General features: G+C 49.9%; 1 long non-coding RNA gene across 1 annotated transcript; it reads left to right on the top strand.

Annotated features, from left to right (window-relative positions):
* The first annotated feature begins 7,719 nt into the window (after positions 1–7,719).
* On the top strand, positions 7,720–13,024 carry LOC142092898 (uncharacterized). Its single transcript, XR_012677231.1, has 5 exons — positions 7,720–7,762; positions 9,977–10,047; positions 10,148–10,248; positions 11,324–11,629; positions 12,936–13,024. It is a non-coding gene; the product is annotated as an uncharacterized LOC142092898 (long non-coding RNA).
* Positions 13,025–13,261: the final 237 nt, after the last annotated feature.

Here is a 13,261-nt window from a genome sequence, read left to right as displayed (position 1 = left end):
GCGTGGTGCCCCAAGCTGATGGAGGCCAGGGGCGGCGAGCTGTCCAGGTAAAGGAGTGCAAGACAGGGATTGGTGTGGGCGGGCTGCAGTTTTGGGCCGTATCTCCTCATGTGCCTTTTTGCTTGTTTTTTTTTTTTGCAGGCGCTGCTCCGTGGGGCCCCGCCACTGCCAAGAGGTCCTTGCAGGTGAGGCAGTTGTGGGCCGGGTTGGTGTCTGATGGGAAAGTATTATATGGCAACTCAGTACAGTGTTTCGGTCTAGTTTTGCAGGTCCTGTGCGGGCTGCCTTTGGCATTGGAGGAGTGTTTGAGGTGAGCTGGGTAGTACAGGGGAGGAGTGCGGGGCTGGTGATTTCCGGCAAGTGCAATGGTAACTTTGTCTGTCGGTATCCTAGGCGTCAGAAGCGACAATGGCTGCAGCGTCAGACTCTGGAATTGGCGGGGAGCAGGTGAGCAGATCCCCATGGCGTATCTGAGGTGGGGGATGTTGTGGGAAGGGTCCCTGTGGATCGATGTGCTGCTGACTGACGGCAGAGTTACCTGTGGATTGGCTTGTCTTTGCAGATGATGAAGAGGAACCTGGATTCATCCAGTGGGCTGGCTGTGGTTTCCCTTGTTGAGGATGGGTTCAGACTTCTGACCCTCCTAAAGCTAAGTTGGGGCACCGGCATGGCACCAAGGGAGGGCGGAGACTGGGTTGGCGATTGCCTGAAGGGGTTTTAAAGATAGTGTAGGGCAGGGGGCTGTCCAGGGACAGTCCCCCTTGGGCAGTTAAAGGGAGCAGGTTACTTATCAGCATGATGCTAGCGTGAGCCGGGCAGGGCAGTTCCAGCCTGTGTCTGTTGTTGTGTAGTTTGTGTGGTCCGTCTTCTGTGTCTTAAACATTCCTGGGTCTCAAGGTCCTAATTGCTCTTTGCACTCAAGGGGCACAGCATGTGCCTCGGCCACTATCCCTAGGGTCTCAAACGCCCATACTCATCGGCATAGTGCCCATCAGTCTTTTTTCTTGCGTCAAGCTTAAAGCATGGATCGTTCTTGTGTCTTGAAGTTTCCGGATAGTCATCTCTTGCAGCATCCTTCCCGGCTGTGTGAGCGGCTCTGCTCTCTAGACATCCATTTTTGCAGACTGGGATTGTTTCCCCGCATCCTTACGTTCTCAAGTCTTGAGGCCAGGCTGCTTGTGTGTACATCCTCTCAGTTTTGAAAGCAACTCCTTGCCACGGGCCATGACGTTCTACTCTTTCTGTGGTGTTGCCATAGAGCATCCTCACGTCACAGCCCTGCAGGTCTTCTTGCCTGATGGCGTCTTCCGTTTAGGTGTCACTCTTCTTGCCAAGAGTTTTCTCTCCTCTTTGAGGCGTGTTGTTTGTAGGGTTCTGTATAGTGTTGGTCTGTGCATGTGTGTGTTTGGCTTGGAGCTGCCCTGCCTGGAGGTGTAGAGTCAGGGCTAGGTGGAATAGCCATAAGAGTCGGTGGTTAATACGTTGATATGCGTAGACCGTTGAGGCAAAGGTTGCACAGTCATCTCAGATCGAGTAGCCATCAGCAGGTTGTGTGGACAGCTCTTTCAATGGTGTTTAATGGGGAGGAGCAGAGCCGTGTGGGAGAGGCTGGTCAGGGGTAGTAAAGCAGATTGAATCTCCAAGGTGTTAATGCTTATATGTTTGGGCCTTAAAGGTTGTGGGTTGTTTGGGTGTGGTTTTTTTTTTAACGGCAGGATGTATTGTTGGATTCTTAATGGTATTCCTAAATGGAAAGATGACTTCTGGAATTGTTAAGCTATTGCTCTGCAACGGGGTGACTTCTTCGACGTTATTGCTTTTTCAGATGCAGAGGGACAAGCCACGCACCAAAGGGTGACGTAGGAGAGGCGAGTGGAGCGCCGTAAGAAGGTGGGTTGTTGCATGGTATTAGCGGGACGATGTGACTGGTGGCTGTATGACTACATTATGGTAATTTTTTTAATCTGAAGGTGCAAAGGGAGGAGTAACGTGGGATACGGGCAGTGGAGCTGACTCGGGCAAGGTGAGTGGTGATCGGTGGGCTTAAGTAGCGGTTATTTTTCAGGTGTCGTACTGCTGGTGAAGTTATAAGCAAGCCTTGTTGTTTGGGTCTTACAGGTGGTGCACAAACCTTAACATGGCAACCGAAGCTGACGGGGGCTGGGTGGGTGAGCTGTTAAGGTAAAGGAGTGTGAGACACGTATTGGTGTGGGCAGGCTGTGGTTTTGGGCAGTATCTCAGCATGTGCCTTTTTGCTTGGGTTTCTGCAGGTGCCGCACGCAGGCTCGGAGGGGCGATGCTGCTGCATGCTGACGAAGGGGTCCGAGAAGGTGAGGCGGTTGTGGGCCGGGTTGGCGTCTAATAGCGAAGTATTACATGGCAACTCAGTGAAGTGTTTCTCTGTGTGATCTTGCAGGTGCTGTGCGGGCTGTCTTTGGAATTGGATGAGCATTTGAGGTGAGCTGGGCAGTAGAGAGGAGGAACATGGTACTGGTGATTTCTCATAAATGCAATGTTAACTTTGTGTGTCTTGATATCTTACGTGCCACAAGTAATGGTGGCCGCAGCATCCGACTCTGGAATTGGCGTGGAGCGGGCAAGTTCAATGCCATGGTTCTTGTGAGGATGAGGGTGTTGTGGAAGAGAGCGGCATCTATTGTCATGGTGCTTACTGCTGGTATGCTGTTTTGTAGTTGTTGTGTTTTTTTTTTTTTCTTCAGATACTGAAGAGGAACCTGGTGATTGCAGGAAAATATCAGCTAGCCAATGTGTTTTTTGTCAAGGATGGATTCAGACCCCCAGCCCTCTGAAAGCTAAGTTGAGGGACGATGGCTGGGGAGGGGGCAAGGAGACAAGGTTGGCAAGTGCAGGGAGGTGCATTTGAAGTTTATGTAGGGCAAAGGGCTGTCCAGGAGCAGTACCCTTTGGGCATTTAAAAGGAGCGGGTTACTCTTCAGCATGAGGCTAGGGCAGGGCAGTTCCAGCCTGTGTCTGTCGTTGTGTAGTTTGTGTGGTCTGTCTTCTGTGTCTTAGGCCTTCTGCAGGTCTTGATGTCCTCTTTGTGCTTGAGGAGCACAGCACATGCGTCTGGCGCCATCTCTAGGATCTTGAATGCCTGTACTTGTTGGCATAGCGCCAATCAGGCACTTTTTCCTTGTGTTATAAGCTTAAAGTGTGGATTGATCTTGTGTCTCGGAAGTTTCTGGACGGTCATCTCTTGCGGCATCTTCCCCGGCTGTGTGAGTAGCTCTGCTCTCTAGCTGCCTGTTTTCACGGACTGAGATTTCTTCCCTGCATCCTTACATTCTCAGGTCTTGAGGCCAGGCTTCTTGTGTGTACATCCTCTCTGTTTAGAGAATAACTTATTGTCATGTGCCATGATGTCCTACTCTTTCTGGGGTTGCCACAGAGCCTCTTCACATCACTGTCATGGTCCCATGCATTGTCTTGCCAAATGGCGTCTTCCATTCAGGTGTTATTCTTCTTGCCGAGAGTTTTCTCTCCTCTTTGAGGCACGTTGTTTTTAGGGTTCCATGTAGCGTTGGTCTGTGCATGTGTCTGTGTGGCTTGGAGCTGCCCTGCCTGGGGGTGTAGAGTCAGGGGTAGGTGGAATAGCCATAAGAGTCTATGGTTAATACGTTGATATGCCTAGACCGTTGAGGCAACGGTTGTACAGTCATCTAGGACTCAGTGGCTGTTGGCAGGCTGTGTGGACAGATCTTTCGATGATGTTTTATGGGGATGAGCTGAGCCATGTGGGAGGTGCTGTGTAGGGTTGGTGAAGGAAATTGAATCTCAAAGGCATTAAGGCTTGTATGTGTACAGCTTAATGTTTGATTTCTAAAATTTGTTTAATGGCAGGAAGTATAGTTGGATTCTAGATGGTATTCCTACATGGACAGAAGTCCTCTGCAATTGTTAAGCTATTGCTCTGCATCCCGGTGACTCATTCAATATTGTTTTTGCAGATGCAGAGGAACAAGCGGAGCACAGGAAGAAGGAGGGTGGTAGGTGTTATTAGAGGGAAGATGCAACTGCTGGCTATATGACTACAATATGGTATTTCTGTTTTTCAATTTGAAGGGGCAAAGCGATGAGCTATGTGGGATATGGGCCGAGCTGACTCGGCCAAGGTGGGTGGTGATTGGTGGGCTGAAGTAGCGGTTCTGTTTCAGGTGTTGTATTGCTGGTGAAGTTGTAAGCAACCCTTGTTGTTTGTGTTTTACAGGTGGTGCGCAACCTTCAACAGGGCAACCCAAAATGATGGAGGCTGGACAGCTAGTGGCTAAGGTCAATGAGAGGGTGATAGGAAACACTATGGGCAGGCTGCAGTTTTGGGCAGTATCTCAGCATGTGCTTTTTCGCTTGGGTTTTTTGGGTGCCGCACGCAGGCTTGAAGGGGCGATGCTGCCACATGCTGACGAAAGGGCCTGAGAAGGTGAGGCGGTTGTGGGCTGGCTTGGTGTCTAACAGCGAAGTATTGCATGGCAACGCAGTGAAGTGTTTCTCTGTGGCTTTGCAGGTGCCGTGCGGGCCGCCTTTGGAATTGGATGAGCATTTGAGGTGAGCTGGGTAGTAGAGAGGAGGAGCATGGGACTGGTGATTTCTCATAAATGCAATGTTAACTTTGTGTGTCTTGATATCTTAGGTGCCACAAGTAATGGTGGCCGCAGCGTCTGACTCTGGAATTGGCGTGGAGCAGGCAAGTTCAATGCCACGGTTCTTGTGAAGATGAGGGTGTTGTGGAAGAGAGTGGTGTCCACTGTCATGATGCTTACTGCTGGTATGCTGTTTTGTAGTTTTTTTTTTTTCAGATACTGAAGAGGAACCCGGTGACTGCAGGAAAATATCAGCTAGCCAATGTGTTTTTTGTCAAGGATGGATTCAGACCCCTGGCCCTCTCAAAGCTAAGTTGAGGGACGATGGCTGGGGAGAGGGCAAGGAGACAAGGCTGCCAACTGCAGGAAGGTGCATTTAAAGTTACTTAGGGCAAAGGGCTGTCCCAGGACCGTCCCCCTTGGGCAGATAAAGGGAGCAGGTTACTTATCAGCGTGATGCTAGTGTGTGCTGGGCAGGGCAGTTCCAGCCTGTGTCTGTTGTTGTGTAGTTTGTGTGGTCTGTCTTCTGTGTCTTAGGCCTTCTGCAGGTCTTGATGTCCTCTTTGTGCTCGAGGAGCACAGCACACGTCTCAAGCGCCATCCCTAGGATCTTGAATGCCTCTACTCATTGGTGTAGCGCCAATAGGGCGCTTTTTCCTTGCGTTACAAGCTGAAAGCGTGGATCGGTCTCGTGTCTCAAAGTTTCCGGATGGTCATCTTTTGCGGCATCCTTCCCGGCTGTGCGAGCAGCTCTGCTCTATAGCCATATGTTTTCGTGGACTGGGATTGTTTCCCTGCATCTTTACGTTCTCAGGTCTTGAGGCCAGGCTTCTTGTGTGTACATCCTCTCAGTTTTGAGAGCAACTCCTTGTCATGGCTCATGTCGCTCCTTGTCATGACGCTCTACTCTCTGTGGGGTTGCCCCAGAGCCTCCTCACATCACCGTCACAGTCCCGCAGGTCGTCTTGCCTGAATGATGTCTTCCATCTGGGTCTCATTCTTCTTGCTGAGATTTTTCTCTCATCTTTGAGGCATGCAGTTTAGTGTTGTGTAGTGTTGGTCTGTGCACGTGTGTGGCTTGGAGCAGCCCTGCCCGGGGGCTGGTGATTTCTCACAAATGCAATGTTAACCTTGTGTGTCTTTGGTATCTTAGGTGCCACAAGTAATGGTGTTCGACTCTGGAATTGGCGTGGAGCAGGCAAGTGTAATGCCACGGCTCTTGTGAGAATGAGGGTGTTGTGGAAGAGTGTGGTGTCTACTGTCATGATGCTTACTGCTGGTGTGTGTGTTGTGTTTTTTTTTTCTTCAGATACTGAAGAGGAACCCAGTGACTGCAGGAAAATATCAGCTAGCCAATGTGTTTTTGTCAAGGTTGTTTTGTCAAGGATGGATTCAGACCCCTGGCCCTCTCAAAGCTAAGTTGAGGGATGATGGCTGGGGAGGGGGCAAGGAGACAAGGTTGGCAACTCTAGGGAGGTGCATTTAAAGTTACTTAGAGCAAAGGGCTGTCTAGGAACAGTCCCCCTTGGGCATTAAAGGGAGCTGTCTACTCTTCACTATGATGCTGGGCAGGGCAGTTCCAGCCTGTGTCTGTTGTTGTGTAGTTTGTGTGGTCTGTCTTCTGTGTCTTAGGCCTTCTGCAGGTCTTGATGTCCTCATGGCTGTTGGCGCTTGAGGGGCACAGGTGCCATCCCTAAGGTCTCGAATGCCTCCACTCATCAGCATAGCACTCGAGAGGCACTTCTTTTCTTGCATTACAAGCTGAAAGCGTGGATTGGTCTTGTGTCTCGAAGTTTCCAGACGGTCATCTTTTGCGGCATCCTTCCCGGCTGTGTGAGCAGCTCTTCTCTCTAGCCATCTGTTTTCATGGAGTGGGATTGCTTCCCTGTATCCTTAGGCTCTTTGGTCTTGAGGCCAGGCTTCTTGCTTGTACATTCTCTCAGTTTTGAGAGTATCTTGTCACGGGCCGTGAGGTTCTGCTCCGTTTTCTGTGGTTGCCCCAGAGCCTTCTCATGTCACCGTTATGGTCCCACAGGTCATCTTGCCTGACAGCGTCTTCTATCTGGGTGTCATTCTTCTTGCTGAGAGTTTTCTCTCCTCTTTGAGGTGTGTTTTTTGTAGGGTTCCATGTAGTGTCAGTCTGTGCGTGTGTGTGTTTGGCTTGGAGCTGCCCTGCCTGGGGGGTGTAGAGTCAGGGGTAGGTGGAATAGCCATAAGAGTCTATGGTTAATACGCTGATATGCGTAGACTGTTGAGGCAATGGTTGTACGGTCATCTAGGACTCAGTGGCTGTTGGCAGGCTGTGTGGACAGCTCTTTCGATAATGTTTTATGGGGATGAGCTGAGCCATGTGGGAGGTGCTGTTCAGGGGTAGTGAAGGAAATTGAATCTCAAAGGCATTAAGGCTTGTATGTGTACGGCTTAATGTTGGATTTATAAAATTTGTTTAATGGCAGGAAGTATAGTTGGATTCTAGATGGTATGCTTACATGGACAGAAGTCCTCTGCAACTGTTAGGCTATCGCTCTGCATCTGAGTGACTCATTCAATATCATTTTTGCAGATGCAGAGGAACGAGCGGAGCACTAGAAGCAGGAGGGTTGGTGCATGGTATTAGAGGGAAGATGTGACTGGTGGCTATATGACTACATTATGGTATTTCTATTTTTTAATTTGAAGGTGCAAAGGGAGGAGCAATATGGGATATGGGCACCGGAGCTGACTCGGCCAAGGGGAGTGGTGATTGGCGGGCTGAAGTAGCGGTTATTTTTCAGGTGGTGTATTGCTGGTGAAGTTATAAGCAACCCTTGTTGTTTGTGTTTTACAGGTGGTGCGCAAGCTTCAATGTGGCAACCCAAAATGACGGAGGCTGGACAGCTGAGTGGCCGAGGTCAATGAGAGGGTGATAGGAGTCACTGTGGGCAGGCTGCAGTTTTGGGCAGTATCTCAGCATGTGCTTTTTCACTTGGGTTTTTGCAGGCGCCACACGCAGGCTCGAAGGGGCGACGCTGCTGCATGCTGACGAAGGGGTCTGAGAAGGTGAGGCGGTTGTGGGCCGGGTTGGCGTCTAACAGCGAAGTATTGCATGGCAACGCAGTGAAGTGTTTCTCTGTGATCTTGCAGGTGCTGTGCGGGCCGCCTTTGGAATTGGATGAGCGTTTGAGGTGAGCTGGGTAGCAGAGAGGAGGAGCATGGGACTGGTGATTTCTCATAAATGCAATGTTAACCTTGTGTGTCTTTAGTATCTTACGTGCCACAAGTAATGGTGGCCGCAGCGTCCGACTCTGGAATTGGCGTGGAGCAGGCAAGTTCAATGCCATGGTTCTTGTGAGGATGAGGGTGTTGTGGAAGAGAGCGGTGTCCACTGTCATGATGCTTACTGCTGGCATGCTGTTTTGTATTTTTTTTCTTCAGATAACTGAAGAGGAACCCGGTGACTGCAGGAAAATATCAGCTAGCCAATGTGTTTTTTGTCAAGGATGGATTCAGACCCCTGGCCCTCTCAAAGCTAAGTTGAGGGACGATGGCTGGGGAGAGGGCAAGGAGACAAGGCTGCCAACTGCAGGAAGGTGCATTTAAAGTTACTTAGGGCAAAGGGCTGTCCAGGAACAGTCTCCTTTGGGCAGTTAAAGGGAGCAGGTTACTTATCAGCGTGATGCTAGTGTGTGCTGGGCAGGGCAGTTCCAGCCTGTGTCTGTTGTTGTGTAGTTTGTGTGGTCTGTCTTCTGTGTCTTAGGCCTTCTGCAGGTCTTGATGTCCTCTTTGTGCTCGAGGAGCACAGCACACGTCTCAAGCGCCATCCCTAGGATCTTGAATGCCTCTACTCATTGGTGTAGCGCCAATAGGGCGCTTTTTCCTTGCGTTACAAGCTGAAAGCGTGGATCGGTGTTGTGTCTCGAAGTTTCCAGACGGTCATCTTTAGTGGCATCCTTCCCGTCTGTGTGAGCAACTCTGCTCTATAGCCATATGTTTTCGTGGACTGGGATTGTTTCCCTGCATCTTTACGTTCTCAGGTCTTGAGGCCAGGCTTCTTGTGTGTACATCCTCTCAGGTTTCAGAGCAACTCCTTGTCACGGGTCATGATGCTCTACTCTCTGTGGGGTTGCCCCAGAGCCTCCTCACATCACCGTCACAGTCCCGCAGGTCGTCTTGCCTGAATGATGTCTTCCATCTGGGTCTCATTCTTCTTGCTGAGATTTTTCTCTCATCTTTGAGGCATGCAGTTTAGTGTTGTGTAGTGTTGGTCTGTGCACGTGTGTGGCTTGGAGCAGCCCTGCCCGGGGTTGTAGAGTCAGGTATAGGTGGAATAGCCATAAGAGTCTATGGTTAATATGGTGGTGTGCCTAGACCGTTGAGACAACGGCTGAACAGTCATCTAGGACTCAGTAGCTGTTGGCAGGCTCTGTGGACAGCTCTTTTGATGATGTTATATGGGGATGAGCTGAGCCACGTGGGAATGGCTGTTAAGGGGAAGTGAAGCAGATTGAGTCTCAAAGGTGTTAAGGCTTATATGTGTAGGGGTAAATGTTTGACTTCTAAATTTTGTTTAATGAGAGTATGTATAGTTGGATTCTAGATAGTATTCCTACATTGAAACAAGTCCTCTGGAATTGTTAAGCTATTGCTCCGCATCCGGGTGAATCATTCAATATTGTTTTTGCAGATGCAGAAGGACGAGCTGTGCAGGGTGATGGTCAAGACGTGAGCGGAGCACTAGAAAAAGGTGGGTTGGTGGGTGGTATTAGAGGGAAGATGTGACTGGTGGCTATATGACTACGTTATGGTATTTCTATGTTTCTTTTAATTTGAAGGTGCAAAGGGAGGAGCAATGTGGGATATGGGCACCGGAGCTGACTCGGGCAGGTGAGCAGTGATTGGTGGGCTTAAGTAGCAGTTATGTTTCAGGTGGTGTATTGCTGGTGAAGTTCTAAGCAACCCTTGTTTATGTTTTACAGGTGGTGCACAAACCTTAACATGGCAACCGAAGCTGATGGGGGCTGGGTGGGTGAGCTGTCAAGGTAAAGGAGTGAGAGACACGAATCGGTGTGGGCAGGCTGCAGTTTTGGGCAGTATCTCAGCATGTGCCTTTTTGCTTGGGTTTCTGCAGGTGCCGCACGCAGGCTCGGAGGGGCGATGCTGCCACATGCTGACGAGGGGTCCGGGAAGGTGAGGCGGTTGTGGGCCGGGTTGGTGTCTAATAGCAAAGTGTTACATGGCAACTCAGTGAAGTGTTTCTCTGTGTGATCTTGCAGGTGCTGAGTAGGCCGCCTTTGGAATTGGATGAGTGTTTGAGGTGAGCTGGGTAGCAGAGAGGAGGAGCATGGGGCGGGGAGTTTCTCACAAGTGCAACGGTAATTTTGTGTCTCTTGGTATCCTAGGCATCAGAAGCGATGACAGCCACAGCGTCTGAGTCTGGAATCGGCGTGGAGCAGTTGAGTGGAATGCAACGGTGTGTCTGAGGTTGGGGATGTTGTGGGAAAGGCCCATGTTGACTGATGTGATGCTGACTGGTGGCACTGTTGTGCATGCATTGTTTGTTTTTTTTGGAGATGGTGAAGAGGAACCTGGTGACTGCAGGATTAACCCAGTGGGCTGATTGTGGTTTTTCTTGTAGAGGATGGATTCAGACTCCCGGCCCTCTCAAAGCTAAGTTGAGGCACTGGTGCTGGAGATGGGTCGAGGGAGGGAGGGGACCAGGTTGGCAATTGCATGAAGGGGTTTTAAAGACAGTGTAGGGCAGGGGGCTGTCCAGGGACAGTCCCCCTTGGGCAGTTAAAGGGAGCTGGTTACTCTTCAGTGTGATGCTAGTGTGTGCCGGGCAGGGCAGTTCCAGCCTGTGTCTGTTGTGTAGTTTGTGTGGTCTGTCTTCTGTGTCTTAGGCCTTCCTCAGATCTCGATGTCTTCTTTGTGCTCGAGGAGCACAGCATGCACCTCAGGTGCCATCCCTAGGATCTCGACTGTCTGTACTCATCGGTGTAGCACCCATTGGACGCTGCTTCTTTTGTGTTACAAGCTTAAAGTGTGGATCGGTCCTGCGTCTCGGAACTCCAGATGGTCATCTCTTGCGGCATCCTTCTTGGCTGCAGGAGCAGCTCTGCTCTCTAGCCGACCATTTTCACGGACTGGGATTGTTTCCCTGCATCCTTATGTTCTTAGGTCTTGAGGCCAGGCTTCTTGTGCATCCATCCTCTCAGTTTTGAGAGTATCTTTTTGTCACGGGGCATGATGTTCTACTCTTTTTCTGGGGTTGCCACAGAGCCTCCTCACGTCACTGTCATGGTCCCATGCAGCTTCTTGCCTGAACGGTGTCTTCCGTTTGGGTGTCACCATTCTTGCCGAGAGTTTTCTCTCCTCTTTGAGGCGCGTTGTTTGTAGGGTTCTGTATAGGGTTGATCTGTGTATGTATGTGTGTGGCTTGGAGCTGCCCTGCCTGGAGGTGTAGAGTCAGGGGGAGGTGGAATAAGCCATAAGAGTGTATGGTTAATATGTTGATGTGCCTACACTGTTGAGGCAACAGTTGTACAGTCATCTCAGATTGAGTAGCCATCAGCAGGTTGTGTGGACAGCTCTTTCAATGGTGTTTTATGGGGAGGAGCAGAGCTGTGTGGGAGGGGCTGATCAGGTCTATTGAAGCAGATTGATTCTTAAATGGAAAGAAAACTTCTGGAATTGTTAAGCTATTGCTCTGCAACTGAGTGACTTGTTTGATATTATTGTTTTTGCAGATGCATAGGAATGAGCCACGCACCAAAGAATGACAGAGGAGGCAAGTGTAGCACCGTAAGAAGGTTGTGGTAAGGTTGCTTTCCATAATGTTTGAGAAGTTGTGGAGATTGGGTGATGTCCCAGAAGACTGGAAGAAGGCTAATGTCACCCCATCTACAAGAAGGGCATAAAGGAGGATCCAGGAAATTGTAGGCCCATCAGTCATACTTAAGTCCCTGGGAAAGCTGTGCAATGAATCTTCCTGTGTGATATCACAAGTCAAATGAAGCACACGATTGGGAAGAGCCAGCATGGATTCACCAAGGGTAAATCATGCATGACAAACCTGATCGCCTTCTATGACAAAGTAACCTGCTTGGTTGATGTGGGGCGAGCGGTGGACATGGTCTACCTGGATTTCTCCAAGGCTTTTGATATGATTTCCCACAGCCCCCTCCTAGAGAAACTGATGTGTTAGTCTAGAGAAGCTGTTTGGTGGGTGGAGAACTTGCTGACAGGCTACCCCCAGAGGGTGGTTGTAAATAGCTCCTTTTCAAACAGGCAACCTGTCGCAAGTGGGGTCCCCCCAGGGATTGATATTGGGTCCAGCACTGTTAAATATCTTCATAAGTGATGTGGATGATGGGATCGAGTGTACCCTGATGAAGCTTGATGTGATACCAAACTGAGTGGGGAAGTGGACACTTTGGAGGAGAGAGCCACTCTGCAGGAAGACCTGCTGGATAGGCTGGAAGAATGGGCTAATGAGAACCTTATGAAGTTCAATGAAGTCAAAAGTTAGGTCTTGCACCTGGGAAAACATATCCAGGAGTGCAGTACAGGCTGGGATCTATCCAGCTGGGGAGCAGCTGTGGCAAAGGGACCCGGGGGTCCTGGTGCAGAACAAGCTCAATCTGAGCAAACAGCATGCTGCTGCAGCAAAGGCGGCCAACATCATGTTGGATTGCATCAACAAGGGTATTGCCAGCAGAGATAGAGAAGTCGTCATCCCACTCTACTCAGCGCTTGCCAGGTCACACCTAGAATACTGTGTTAGGTGTTGGTCCCCACTGTACAAAAAAAGATGTGAACAGGCTGGAGAGGGCCAAGAGAAGGGCCACAAAGATGATCAAAAGACTGGGAACCCTGACGCATGAGGAAAAGCTGAGAGAACTGTGTTTGTGTACCCTTGAGAAAAGAAGGCTTAGGGGAGACCTCATCACCATGTTCCAGTAGGTAAATTGTGGTTACAAAGATGATGGAGACTCCCCTTTTACAAGGAGTCACATAAAAAAGATGAGGGGTAATGGGTACAAGTTACTCTTGGGGAGATTCTAATTGGACACAAGAGGAAAACTTTTCACAATAAGAAGAATCAGCCATTGGGATAATATCCCCAGGGAAGCGGCAGATTCCTCAACATCGGACACTTGTAAGATTTGGCCAGACAGGGTGCTGGGCCATCTTGTCTAGACCGTGCTTTTGCCAAGAAAGATTGGACCAGATAATCCTTGAGGTCCCTTGCAACTTGGTATTCTGTGATTAAAGTGGGTCAGCCTGTGGTGTCGGAGGGAAGGTGAGTCTTGTCGGCTATATGACTGCATAATGTTGTGGGTTTTTTTTTTCCCAAAGATGCAAAGCAATGAGCCAAGTGGGATATGGGCACTGGAGTTGACTTGGGCAAGGTGAGCAATGACTAGTGGGCTGAAGTAGCAGTTATTTTTCAGGTGGTGTATTGTCAGTGAAGTTATAAGCATTACCTGTTGTTTGGGCTTCACAAGTGGAACGCAAGCTTCAACGCAGCAGCCCCAAATGACAGAGGCTGGGTGTGCAGGTAAAAGCCAAGGTAAAAGAGGGGGAGATGAGAATTGCTGCAGGCAGACTGTGCTTTTAGCTTGGGTTTTTCCACACGCTGCAGGTAGCCTCAGAGGGGTGTAGCTGCCCACTGAGGAGCGGTC

This window comes from Calonectris borealis, chromosome 25 (genome assembly GCF_964195595.1).
Source record: "Calonectris borealis chromosome 25, bCalBor7.hap1.2, whole genome shotgun sequence".
NCBI classification, from domain to species: domain Eukaryota; kingdom Metazoa; phylum Chordata; class Aves; order Procellariiformes; family Procellariidae; genus Calonectris; species Calonectris borealis.
The sequence above is the reverse complement of the archived record's forward strand: the minus strand, read 5'-3'. Positions and strand labels throughout refer to the sequence as shown.